General features: G+C 43.4%; 1 protein-coding gene across 1 annotated transcript in view; it reads left to right on the top strand.

The window, feature by feature from the left end:
• LOC145398767 (uncharacterized) overlaps positions 1-12,955 on the top strand; it is a 36,626-nt gene that overhangs the window by 817 nt on the left and 22,854 nt on the right. The window lies entirely within an intron of this gene.

Below are 12,955 nucleotides of genomic sequence, written 5' to 3'. Positions count from 1 at the left end.
ATTGGACAGGTCCTGCACATGTCTACGGTAACTACAGTACCTAACCCTGTCGCCCAGCCTGGGGCTCATCAGGTCGTCACTGGACTAGATTCAGTATCGTTGGTGCATCAGAATATAACGTGTGGACTCTGCCCTTAGACCATAGTGTGTGAATATTGCAAGTTCGTGGCTTTTCTGTACTCTAAAGAGATTAGAGGAACACGGCATGTTCTTGTGTCTTTCGTGTTTTTTTTAATTTTTTTGTTGGAATGAGGTGTTACCTTTGTGGCCCTTTTTCACATTACTTTTGTAAATAATTTAGCTGTGCAAATGTTCAGCCAATTTTCATGTTACATTTCGTAAATACTGATATTGTGTGATGTTGGTAGATTAATCTGATTGCAGCAAGCTGTTTTTTTTTCACGTTACTTTCGTAAATAAATTAGCTATGCAAATGTTCAGTAAATTTTCTTATTACATTTGGTAAATACTGATACTGTGTGATGTTGATAGATTAACATGATAGCAGCAAGCTGTTTTTTCATGTTACTTTTGTAAATAATGTAACTGTGCAAAATGTTCATTTGATTTGTGTATTACATTTGGTATATATTAATACTGATGTTCTTTTTTCTTCTTTTTTTCTCTGCATGTGCTTATGATTAAAATCAGGCTACTTGAACAGTTCATTGATAAGTTAGATTAGCCAATGAGTTTAAGTACTTAACACTAACCTTAGTTTATGACCAAATACCTACCCTATATGACCTCAAAAACGTCTCTAAAATTAGTCAGACCTCATAACTTTCTCCGGGGGGGGGGGCTTTTCAGGGTTGCTTCGCTTGCCGCAGCTGGCAACCCTAATATCGTTATTGTCTTCCCCAACTTTTGGAAGCTAGTTACGCCCTTGGTTGGAGCCTTCAAAAATTAAACGAAACAAAAAATTTCTGGGGTGGTATATAAACGTTTCATGCGAAATTTGTTTCCCCTGTTGTTTTTAGCTGTGTTCCACTGTGTCAACTCATTTGACTGGTCAGCTGTAATGGTGGGAAGACTGTCTTCACCTAAGTGTTTAAATAAATCTAACCTAGCCGAGCTTAACTTTACCAAATAATAAATCTAATCTAACCTAACCTAACCTAACATCCAATTGGAAAGTTGGGAAATGAAGTCCACCTTTCAGTAACTATGTTGATTAAGATTTCTTCCATTTAAGCTGTAAACAAACAACTGTAGGTACGGCTTAAGAAACATAATGATAAAAACAGGGGGAAATTTTTCAGCAGTAAAAGGTAATTTACCACCCTGAAAATAGTCAGAAAAATACTGAAAACAAATAGGAGGAATATGAATGGAATTGGGGGAGGCAGTGGCTTAATTGGTAGAGAGGCGGCCTGCAGTCCTAATGAACCCAGGTTTGAACCCCGGTTGGGACAGGGAACAGTTTAAGGATTTGAATTTCATAGACTCTACCGATCTACCAGATGATCCGCTGACATGTTGTAAAAGTACCCCTGCTAATACCAATGCACCAGTCCTTTATGAGACAGCCCTAGCATGTATTCAGTATGGACGGTGGGTGTTAATGCCGAGGTAGTGACATGTGGAGGTGTAGGAGGACTACTGAGCCATGGGATAGGCCACTGCCCCCAAGAAATAGGCCCTGAAGCCTTTGCCCAGAGTCGGACTCATTAAAAAAAAAAAAAAAATTGGTAAGGTCCTTCTACTGCCTCTTATAAAGAATATGTTTACCCATAATTGGAAAATCATAAATGACACCCAGAGTCTGCAGAAATATCATTTACCGTATGTTACTATATGTTACTAATTATTGTATAATTAAGTCACAACACCCAAATTCTGCAAATATAATATTAATCAAGAACAAAAAATTGCTGTATATTTGTTGACGGCAGTGGCGTTGATGCGGACCTGGAACTCATTTGTCCCCAAATCATTCAGGTTAGTTAGGTTTGGTTGGTTTAGGTTAGGTTAGTAGGAATAAAAGATTAGTGACAGATTGACTTTGGAGCTGAATTAACTTAAAAGTCTGATAAGGCAGGTGGCCACTTGTCATCATTTGTTTGTAAAACTGGTGGTTTTAGATTTGAGATCTTCAAAATTATGCCATTCCACAACTTTTTAAAGCTACTGGATCACAGTGATAATCATGTTATATTTTATTGAGGAAAAAAATTTCATTCATTCATTCATTGCCAGACGCCATGTATCCCATGAATTGAACTTTTCCTGATCGATTTTTGTTTTTTTCTGTCGGTGTCAGCGTTAGTGTTCATCAGTGGTGGCGACCATCATCCACTCACTTGATGTAGTGCTGCCTACTTCTTCCTTAGCCTTTATCATTCTTTTTCTGTGCCTGCCCTCCTCTCTTCCTATTTCTCCCATCTTTCCTGTCACTGCATAATGCTTTTCTTTCCGTTACAGGTGGCTTTACATTGAGTGACAAGCCAAATGGTTTCCTGTAAGCCAAGAAACCATTTAAAATGCTGGGTGGTAACCATATAACCAAACCATACGTGCTCCCTACGTGTCAAGTGGGTTGGTGGAGGGTTAGTGCCCGTCCTTGTAAAACAAATAACTCAGAGTCAAATGGCCACCCTGTACGGGATTATGGCGTCTGGCAGTAGATAGATAGATAGGTAGCCTTATCTTTACCAGTAATCACTTCCATTTCCTGGTTTCAAGAAGGAGTTAAAGTGACCTAATTTTACTGCTGTGATAAAGAAGCTGGATTTTTAGCTCATTCTGTCAGATGATGTAATTTGTATGGTAATTTTTTTCTTTTCAGCCTTTGACTTACTTATGAATCTATTTTTTCCCCCCTTTTTTAGTATATGGTAGGATTGTTATTGGCAGAGCTAGGGAAATAACAGAGGAATAAGTTGGAGAACAGGTTGATTTTAGGAAGGGAAGAGGTTGTGTAGATCAGATATTCATCCTTTTGTCTTTAGTGGAAAAGTTTCTAGGGAAGGGAAAGAAGTTGTTTGTGGCCTTCATGGATTTGGAGAAAGCATACGACAGAGTGGATAGACAAGGAATGTGAAAAATATTAAGAATATATGGAGTACAGTAGTGCACCAACTTTCGCTACAGCAGGATTCGCGGAATCCACTTCCGTGGCGTGCACCAAATATTCCCTAACTTCCACTTTCGCTTGAAAAAAATCGATTTTTGCGCACAAATTTTGGGTTTGGGACAATATTTTGAACTTTGAATTTCCTGCACCGCCCGCCCGCAACCCACCGCCATCTTGAATGACGTCATGTCAACACTCTGTCCACCCATTCCCGCCATTGTGTACGAGCGTGCTAGCTCCATTGTGTTGGATTCTCACGGTTCAATGGCCTCTACTATACCTTGCTTTCAATCAGCACTAAGTCTGATTGGTGAAGTGTTCAATAAACGCATCCATGAAGGGCAGCAGGCTCTTATCACACGCTACCTGCAGAAGACTAAGGAAATAACGGAGGTGGAAGTACCATTGGAAGCCAAGTGGGCAGCCGACCATGGTGCTATCCCTACTGACTGTGCCATAGAGGAGCTTAACCTGGATGAAGATTTCGATGGATTTGTTGAAGAGAACCTAGCACAAAGGGAAATTCAGCACAGAGTGGAAGTGTTGCATCAAGTTGCATCTGAGGAGGCAGAGATAGAGAGCGGTAGCGAGGCAGCAAGAGGTGGCGCCAATACGTCTGGCGTGGCTAAATAAGCCCGCCACGCGCCTCTGATACTTACCCCCAACATCCATTAAACACCTCAACCTGGTCTCTGTGGTATGTTTCTCCTCATATAATGTGCACTGTACAGTTTTTATTGTTTGTATCTCACAATGCAATGTACAAGAGTGATTTGATGTACTGTATTGCAAGTGAAAATGAAAATCTGATGTTACTTTAGGATAACTGGGAACCAATTAGCCTTTTTGCCATAAAGACAATGCCCCAACTTTCGCTAATTCCATTTTCGTGCATTATTTTTGGACCCAGTTAGGCGCGAAAATTGGTGCCCCACTGTAAATGGGAAGCTGTTGAATGCTGTGAAGAGTATGTATGATGGCGCTAATGCTACAGTGTGTGTGGATGGTGAACTGAGTGAATTTTTCTGTCTGAATGTGAGTATGAAACAGGAATGTGTCGTGCCTCCATGGTTGTTCACCCAGTATGTATATCTGTGTTTCCTAAACTTTTTTGGCCTGGGGACCATCAGGATGGAAACATAATTTCATTGTTTCTTCATTTAGTTTTGTTTTGTTTTGTTTCATTTTTAAAGGCTCCAACATGCTTGCATGCGTCGGCCTTGGTCACCTAATGGCGGCTTTCCATGCTGCACGGTGTATTGCAGCCTCCCTGTTCAGTCCCTTAACCCTGAGCTCACACTTAATGACCTCGTCCCATGTTTTTCTTGGTCTGCCCCTCATAACCCCACCCCCAGTATTAACACTTCTCACCTTCTGCACCCAGTTATCATCCCCCATCCTCTCTACATGCCCAAACCATCTCAGTCTACCTCTCCACATCACAACACCAATACACTCCAGTCCCATCCTACCTCTCAACTCTTCCATGGTAAACCCAGCCCCCCCAGACCTTGCACGCAAGAATGCACTGCACATCCACCTAATCATTGTCATTTCTGTATGTCTGAGCCGGCGAATATCCTCTTCCTTTAATGCCCAGGTCTCACTACCATACAGCATTACACTCCTAACACATGCTGCATACAAAGACCCCTTAGCATATAGGGAGAGTCTTCTCAGTGTCAGGAGAGGCAAGAGCTCCCTGAACTTCTTCCAACCACTTCTTACCCTAGCCACAGAGCTAGCTCCAGCCCCACCTCCAGCACACAACATGTCTCCCAGATAACAAAACTCTTCCACACACACTCAAGAGACTCACCAGCAAGTTCAATCCTTTCACACCTGACAATCTCCACCTGCACTCCCCGACACACTGTACACATAAAATCAGCATTATCTTGCAGTCTACCTCTGATACCACTACATCTCTTGTGCACCCATTTATCACAAACACTGTACAGGATGGAATTACTTCCCACATGCTTGTGGCAAACTGCACGTGGCCACTTTCCCTCATCTTTGACAGTATGTACTGCCACCAACCCTAGATATCATCACTTTTGTTTTATCTGCATTTACCCTCAAGCCCTTGCACCCCATATCATCTCTCCACTTCCTAAATCTTTCCTCCGTCTCCCTTTCGTTCTCTGCAATCAACACCAAATCATCAGCATACAACATCTCCCACGGGAGTCCATTTCTGAAGTCACGTGAGATGGCCTCAAGGACCATGATAAACAACATGGGACTCAAAACACCCCTGATGCACACCAGCGTTCACGGAAAACTCATCACTCAAATCTTCATTCACTTTTAGCTGGGTGCGAGCACCTGTGTACATAGCCATAACCACCCTAACTAGCCACTCCTCCAAACCAAGCTTTCTCATTGCCCACTTCACCACCTCTTTAGGGACTATGTCAAACGCCTTTTCCAAATCAACAAAAACAAAATTCAGATCCCTTTTCTTCCCAATATATTTTTCCTGAAGCTGTCGAACAATGAATATGGCATCAGTGGTCCCCCTGCCTGGCATAAACCCAAACTGCATCTCATCAATATTCACTCTTTCTCTAATCATACTTCTAGAACTCTCTCCATTACCTTCATTATGTGATCTAAAAGCTTTATACCTCTATAATTTCCTCTTTCCAGGGCATCACCCTTCCCTTTATACACATTTACAGTTACACTATTCAACCAATCATCTGGGACAACACACTCATATATAGTCATATTTATCAAGTCAGTGACTAACCTCACCCCTATATCTCCAGAGGCCTTCAACATTTTGGCAGTCAACCCAGACACACCTGCTGCCTTCCCCACCTGCATCCTGCCTATTGCCTCACTCACAGTAGCAGTGTCAAACAAAGGCCAAATACTGGATCTGCTGGCTCCAAACCTTCCCTGTCCCAGTCAAACTCCTCATTCAACAACTGGCTATAATGCTCTCTCCATGCATCTTTAATATCCCCACTGTTCACCACTACCCTTCCTTCATCATTCTTCACACACTGCTCACCTGTAATATCCCGATTATCCCTCTTCATCTGATTTGCCACCTCAAATATAATATTCCCCATGATTTAGGTTATCAAGTAAAAGTCTCTGTGACTCAAACTTCGCCCTGTATACCTCTCTTCTTGCCCTACGCTTGGCAGCCAAGTATTCCTCCTTGTTACCACCTTTCTTCCATTCCCGGAAAAGCCTTCTTTTCTCCTTAACTGCAGCTTCTACACCCTCATCCCACCACCAAGTTACTTTATGTCTTGGTGGGCCTTTTGTCCAGCTGCATATTACATCAGTAACTCTCAAGAGATTGTGCATGAGGGCTCTGTACAGTTCATTAACACCTCTGTCTATGGCTCCCTGTTCAGCCACCACTCTCCTCATCTCACTATAGAAGGCATCCCTTACTACCTGGTTTTCCAGCTTCCATATTTTCCTTCTAGGTACATAAGTCCGTCTTTTTCATCACTCGTTCTTTAAGCACCATATCACTAGTCAATACTTTGTGCTGCTGCACAGACTCCTCACTTCCTATAACTTTAACATCCCTCACTAACCTCCTATCAGTCCTCCTAACCAGAAAATGATCTATCTGACTGCTATTTCCCCCAGACTTGAATGTAATTAACCTTGTCTCTCATTTCCTAAAATATGTGTTGCACACAATCATGTCCATTGCCTCCCCAAACTCGAGTATCCTTTCCCCTTCCGCATTCCTCATACTATATGCACATCCCCCATGCACTCCTTCATAATCTTGCAGTGCCCAACCTACATGACCATTTAAGTCCCCTCCCAAAACCATTATCTCATCATCACACATACCACCTACTACACGTATTAAATCATCCCAAAATCTATCTTTCTCTACTTCATCTAATCCTGCCTGTGGAGCATATGCCGATATAATTGCAGTTATCTTTCCATCGAACAGAATTTTCCTGTCGCTTACTCTCATAACATTCATAACATGTTCCACCCATTTCTCCGCAACCATCACACCAACACCCCCATATCTGTCTGTCCCCCCCTGCCAAAACAACTTATAGCAACAGTCCTTCCCAACTATCTTTCTGGCTGATCCACCCCTTTACTGGACTTCCTGCAAACATGCCACATCCACCCACCTCCTACTGAATGCCTCAACGACTTCCCCTGCTCTTCCCCTCAAACTTCCCACATTCCATGAACCCACCCTCATATTGTAGGAAAATTTTTAGCATAGAGGGTAGTAGTAGTAGTAGTTGTTCCCTAGACAGTCTGGCCGAACAGCCCCCGAGTCCCTAAGGAAGGCCATGACCGAGACTGGGCATTCCCACAGAGCTCTCAGAGAGTGTATGTTGTGTTGTTGGCGTAGGTGATTGTGTGCAATGCAGTCTTCCATAATGTGCTCAATAGTATGGGGTGCTGTGTTACATTTTGGACAGGCATCAGTGATGGAGTCATCCAACCTCTTCTGGTAACTTAAGAGGGCTGGATGATGTCCACATCTCAGCCTGGTCAGGTGGACCCTGTCCTCACGAGGGAGATAGGATTCAGAAGGGTGGATATCGGGAGGCCATGCATGCAGCTGTGGTAGTGACTGAATGGAGCGGCGAGTGATATGAGTATGCATATGCTTCTGGAAGTTGGTCTGAGGCAGGCGAGGCGGGGAGAGATGACGGTATTTGTGTATGATATCGTGTGCTGGGTTTTGTTTTGATGTTCCTTGGTGTGGGTGGATGTGCTGCCATGTAGTGTAGTGGAAGTTGTGGGTTTGTGGAGGCTGCAGTGAAAATTTGGGTGCCTCTCATGTCTAGGTGATCCTTGACTTTAAGGACTTTGGTTTCTTGATCCAGGTGGTCTGTGGGTGTAGTAGCTGTGTAACCTGTGATTATTTTTAGGGCCTCATTCTGTATAGTCTGTAGAGTGTTGTAGTGTGTTTTAGTGAGGTTAGGAACCCAAACAGGGCTTACATAATTCATCATTGAACTTATATATTGTTTGTATACTGTGGTGGTGGTTTCTTTGTTATGTCCAAATGTTGTATGGGCAAGTGACGTCAAGGCATTGAGTCTTGGTGTTAATTTATAATGTTTGTGATGTGTTGTTTAAATGACATTGCTGTATTGTAAGTTACACCAAGGATTTTGTGTGTGTGTGTGTGTGTGTGCGTGTGTGTGTGTGTGTGTGTTCTTACCTAATTGTATCTTTACAGGAATGAGTCAAGCTCGTACTATCCCGTGTCTTAAACCATATTTATCGTACATATCCTTAAATTTGAATTGTTTTGGCACACATTATTTCATGTCTTTTTGCATTCCACTGATCAATTGCTCTATTTGGGAAACTAAATTTCCTTACGTCTTTATCACCTCTCTTTTTATGCAGTTTATTGCAGTGTCCTCTTGCTGATGCTTCCCCATAGGTTAAGTAATCATTTATGTCTATTTTCTCCTTCTCTGATATGCATTTATATAGCGTAATCATGTCACCTCTTTTCCATCTCTCCTGTAGTGTTGGTAGATTCAGGTTATTTAGTCTTTCTTCGTAGCTTAGATCCCTTAAGCTTGGTACCCATTTTGTAGCGGCTCTTTGAACTTTTTCAATCTTGTCTATGTGTTTTTTGAGATGAGGACTCCAGACTACTGATGCATACTCCAGGGTTGGTCTGATGAATGATGTTAGTATCTTTCTTAGCATGTCTTCATTTATGTATGTAAACGCTATTCTCATATTGGCAAGCAGTGTATACATGTTCCGTACCTTCTCACTGATGTGGTCAGCCGGAGATAGTCTGTTATTGACAGTCACACCTAGGTCCTTCTCTCATTCTGATGTGTGTAGGGTTTTATTTCCTAATGTATAACCCCAGTCAGGTATTTTTCCACTTTTACCAAACTTGATTACACACTGAGTGTGTGTGTGTGTGTGTGTGTGTGTGGTAGGGGAGTGTTGTTTAGGGTGAGGTGTGGAATGTGACCGTGATTTGCTGTCCAGTTTGTGTGAGAAGGGTCACTGTAGATTTGGCTGGGGCTATTTTGATGCTGTGTGTGGTGAGGTAAGGTTGGAGGATGTGTGCAGCTGTGTTTGCATTTTGGTGTGTACATGTAAGTATTATGTCATTTGCATAGGAAGCTATGTGTATCTGTGGTGTGTGGGGTGAGGGCATGTCATGCATGTATAGGTTAAAGAGTGTAGGGGACAAAAAAGATCCTTGGGGGACGCCATTTGTGAAGTTTTTGATGTTTGATGACTGACCGGCAAATGTTACATGTGCACATCTGCCTGCTAAGTAGTTTGCCAGCCATCTTTTTGTGTTATTGTGCATGTTTGTATTGAATATTTTGTTTGTGAGGTTGTGGCAGGGGATGGCATCAAAAGCTTTGCTAATGTCTAGTGTGACTAGGAGTGGTCTGTGTGGTGGCCTGGCTGAATTGAAGCCATCAAAAACTCTCTGTGTAAAGTCTGTAAGAAGAGTGTGTGTGGAGTGTAGTGGCCTAAAGCCATGTTGTGATGGGGCTAGGGGGGTGTGAAGTGTAACTAGTTGTAGTACCAGTCGTTCAGTGACTTTAGAGGGGGTGCAGAGTAGTGTGATGGGGCGGTGTGAGGAAGGTAACGTGAGGTCTTTGTTGGGCTTGGGGATAGTGATGATAATGCCATGCTTCCAGTTGTTGAGTATTATATTGTGTGTGTCGCTGTAGTTTGATATGTTGGTGAGTGCTTGTATGCCTTGTGGTCCAAGGTGTTTAAGGTGAATGTTGCTTATGTTGTCTGGTCCACAGGCAGATGAGTGCTTGAGGTTGTTAATGATGTGCTTCGTCTGGTTGTAAGTGAAAGGTGCGTAGTCTGGGTCTGTGGGGAATTGTCTCTTACATCGGATGATACGTCGATCTTCACGATGGGGGTTTAGATGTCTGGCTTGTGAAAAGTGATTGATGAGAGTGTTTGCTTGTTTGTTTGAAGGTATGGTGTCTGTTGTTGTGATGGCAGCGTGTGATTGTGTAGTGTTGCTGTTGGAGAGTATGATGCTGTTTAGTGTTTTGTAGAGTTTACTGGTGTTTGTTTTGTGGTCAAGTGTTTGCAGATAATTATTCCAGTTTAGTGTTTGCTGTTCTGATATTGTTTATTTGAGTGTTGAGTTCTTGTATTTGTTGTACTGTGTCTTGTGTATGGGGTGTTGGGGAGTGTCATAGTGTATCCCGTTGACTGATAAGGCCCTGATTTTCTGGTGTGAAGTTGGGGTTGTCTCTCTTTCTGTTGCCTTTAGGGATGTGCCTTTTGTTTGCATTTTGTCTAATTGTATTGAAAGTGTGCACAGCGGTGTTAATGTTTGAGATGGGTGTACTGTTTAATGTTTCAAAATGTTGTTCTGTGAAGGCCTCCCAGTTGGCTCTCTTATAATTAGTTTTTGTGTGTCAGTGGCCAGCTGAGGTGATTCTGGTTTTGGTAGTGATGATGACTGGGACATGGTCAGAGCAAAGGGTTTTGACCACTCTCCAGGATGTTGTAGGGGCGAGGTTTGGGGAGCAAAAAGTGATGTCTGGGGATGATGGAAAGAAGAGGGCTTGGTGTGGGATATGGAATTTTGATGGAGATTGTTGAGTATGAAAAGATTATCTGTTTAGGATTGTAGTACCAGCCCTCTATCTGTGTCAAGGTTCTTGACATGCTAGGCTGATGCCTTGGCATTGAAATCACTACCCAGGATGATGTTAGATATGTTAGTGATGCGGTGTACAGTATTTGAGGAGAGTAATTGTGTGGTACTGTGGGGTATAACGGGGGGAATGTATGTATTGATGATTGTTATGTGTGTTGTGTTGCCAGTGTGTAATTGATTGTATTTCTGTTGTGATGTCATATAGGGGGAGAAGTGATATTGTGTTTGCACAAGTATCTGAAAAGTTGATGGATTGGTGTACCAGGGTGATGAGTCCACTGCCACTGCCGTTGGCCTATAGTAGCCGCAGCGAGAAATGAACGCTGTGGTGGGGCAGGCGGGATGACCTGGGATTCCCCCACTGTTGCCATATCCACATGTCACCGACCATCGGCCACCGCTGCAGCCCCGCTCCATGATCCTTACCCTGTGTCTCTGGCTTTCTCTTTCTCTCTCGGGCTCCATATAAACTGGTGTATTTCTCGAATTAATTATGAAATTATTATGACTTTTGTTCCACACCACCACTGAGGTAAAAATCAAGGAGAGTTTTCTGTATAAAGGTTTCCCCCCCCCTTGTCTGAGGGCAGGTCAGTTCTGGCGAGTGTATAATTATAGGTCAGGCGGAGGTATCGGCAAGGCCGCACTCCCCCGCTCATATGCCACATTTAGGAGGGGGGGGAAACCTTTATACAGAAAACTCTCCTTGATTTTTACCTCAGTGGTGGTGTGGAACAAAAGTCATAATAATTTCATAATTAGTTTCGGAAATACACCAGTTTATATAGAAACCGAGAGAGAAAGAGAAAGCCAGAGACACAGGGTAAGGATCATGGAGCGGGGCTGCAGCGGTGGCCGATGGTCGGTGACATCCTGCCTCTATGGTCGGTGACATGTGGATATGGCAACAGTGGGGGAATCCCAGGTCATCCCGCCTGCCCCACCACAGCGTTCATTTCTCGCTGCGGCTACTATAGTCTTGTCTGATGGTGGTGAAATTATGATATGAAGGTGTTTTTTGTGTTCTGCATAGTTTTGTTTCTTTTAAGATGGCAGTGTGTATGTTTTCTTGTTTGATGAATTCTGTGAGTTCTTGTTTTTTGTTTATGCCATTTATGTTTATTTGAAGAATGTTAGTGTTGGGTGTACAATATATATGTGTTGGGTGCTGCAGCATGGGGGGAAAGTGGGGATGTGGGTGGAGGAGAAGGGGTAGGAGAAGGTTGTGATAAAGTTTAGGGTTGGGATGGAATGGAAGGGGTTGGGGTACTGGATGGTGTGGGAAGGATCGGTGGGTTAGGCTGAGGAGGTGTGGAGGAAGTAGGAGAGGGGCTGGTGGGGGGTTAGAGGGTGGGGGTAAGGAGCAGGCCCAGGTGATTGTGTAATGTCCTCTGGATGCAAGTGTTGTGCAGGTGAAATGGGTCCAGATCTTGCAAGAATTGCATTGAACTGAACACTTTGTCAGTTGACTCGTAGTGAAGGGTTTTGAGCATGTTGGACGTATGTAATTGTTGATGGGTCCTGGATTGCTCTGTGTCACTGGCTAGAAGTCTTTGAGAAATGACTGCCAGAAAGTCATTTCTCAGTGTGTAAAAACAGTGTTGTTGTGTGTGTTGTATTGGGAGATGTGGGACTTGCCTGAGCGACCAAAGCCGCTCCCAGGTTCTTGGGTCCCGTGAGGGGACAGGGGGGTTTGTGGTGGTTTTGCCCCCATGCTGTCCTCCTCCTCCATTTGTCAGTGTTTGGGGGATGGACCCATGACGAAGACACCACCGCTCCAGGTCCCGGGTATTGTGGTTGGATGAGGTGCTGTTGAGGTGGACAGTTGGATGCATGATGGTGAAGGCAGTGTTACATGAGTAGTCGGCTAGGAGGGGTTGATAGTTTTTTGCCTAAATGCCCATTTGCTCTGATTTCTGATGAACAGATCATGAAGTTCTCAGAGGGAGCTTGAGGTCTTTTGGAAGGGTGGTATAGCATTTGGATGCATACAGTAATCAGTGACGGTCTCAAAGGCTTCCCTGACTTTCCCAGCCATTGGCATAGGGGCGGCAGGTTATTGTTTTGATTTGCTCTGCCACTTACTGGCCACCGCCACGCACATGAAATTAAAATTTCTTTTGTTACTTCATAATTAATTTTGTTAATTATTCAGTATGGAGATTCAGAAAATGCTGAGGTTTCCATAATGTCTGTTCAGATATGCGGGTTTATCTATTTATCTA

Source organism: Coenobita brevimanus, chromosome 46 (assembly GCF_032717465.1).
Source record: "Coenobita brevimanus isolate Jiangsu-jjx chromosome 46, ASM3271746v2, whole genome shotgun sequence".
Taxonomy (NCBI): Eukaryota; Metazoa; Arthropoda; class Malacostraca; order Decapoda; family Coenobitidae; genus Coenobita; species Coenobita brevimanus.
The sequence above is the reverse complement of the archived record's forward strand: the minus strand, read 5'-3'. Positions and strand labels throughout refer to the sequence as shown.